We start from the raw sequence: 1,211 nt of genomic DNA, 5'->3' as shown, positions 1-1,211 counted from the left end.
ATTTTCCCTGATTATCTATAACTTTCTTCCATCTATTTACAAGCTTTTTAATCCCATCAATGTAAAACTCTTGTTTTCAAAGCGAAGAACTCTGAAATGTCTGTTTCGACCTCCTCCTGGCTTGCGAAAGTTACGTCTCCCAAATGATTCTGTAAACTACGATACAAATGGTAGTCTGAAGGAGCAAGTTTCGGGAGAATAAGGTGGATGAGGAATTTTTTCCCAACCAAACTCTTCGATCTTCTGTGATGTGATCTTTGCAGTGTGGGTTCTGATGAAACATCACTCCTTTTCGATTCACTAAAGCGGGTCTTTTTTTTGTTCAAAGCTTAGTTCAAACGCTCTAATTGCTGACATAGACTTGAGCATTGATTGTTGCATTAGGTGGTAACAATTCAATTTGAATTGCTCCTTTGCAATCCCACCAGATAGAGAGAAAAACCTTTTTTCCATGAAGTTTCCTTCTTGGTTGTGGTTGAGCTTTTTCCCTTTTACCAAGCCACTTTTTACGGCATTTAACATTTCAATAGAAGATCCATTTTTCGTCACCAGTCACAAGTCTATCCAAAAAGGGTGAAAGGAATTCGCGAGAATGGAGAGAAGATCAGATGTCAACTCGGGACTTGCGGTTGCTTTCGGACAATTCATGAGGCACCCATTTTCCAAGTTTAGGAACCTTTCCAAGTTGTTGAAGATGACGATGAACAGTTGTATCGTTTGAACTGAGCTTTATTGCCAATTGTTCAACTGATAATGCAAGATTTTCTGCAAGTAATGCCTCAAGGAGCTTATCATCAAACTCAACTGGACGTCCTGTTTCTCTTACTACTTCATAATTGGTGTTGGTTTGTTTACGTTTCCTTAACTCAGCGGCTCGGTCAAAAGAGACTGATGCTTTAGGACCAAACTTAAAAAATAAATATTGATTACTAAACCCTTCAAGATGATGCTCTATTACGGCAGAGAATGAATGAAAACACCCTGTCTGTTGCCATGCTTTAAAAATTCTTCCACGTCAGTCATTTTAAAGGTAATTTATTCCAACATTGTTTAAAGCAGTGGTTCTCAACTCACCCGGGATCCACATGACCCTTGGAGGTTTATACGCAATAAATTTAGTATACTTTTACAATAAACAAAAAATATTTTAATTTTTTTATACAATTCCTCATAATATTTAGTTATAAAAATATAAAAGAATTTTTTTTAAA

Source organism: Octopus bimaculoides, chromosome 20 (assembly GCF_001194135.2).
Source record: "Octopus bimaculoides isolate UCB-OBI-ISO-001 chromosome 20, ASM119413v2, whole genome shotgun sequence".
Lineage (NCBI taxonomy): Eukaryota > Metazoa > Mollusca > Cephalopoda > Octopoda > Octopodidae > Octopus > Octopus bimaculoides.
The sequence above is the reverse complement of the archived record's forward strand: the minus strand, read 5'-3'. Positions refer to the sequence as shown.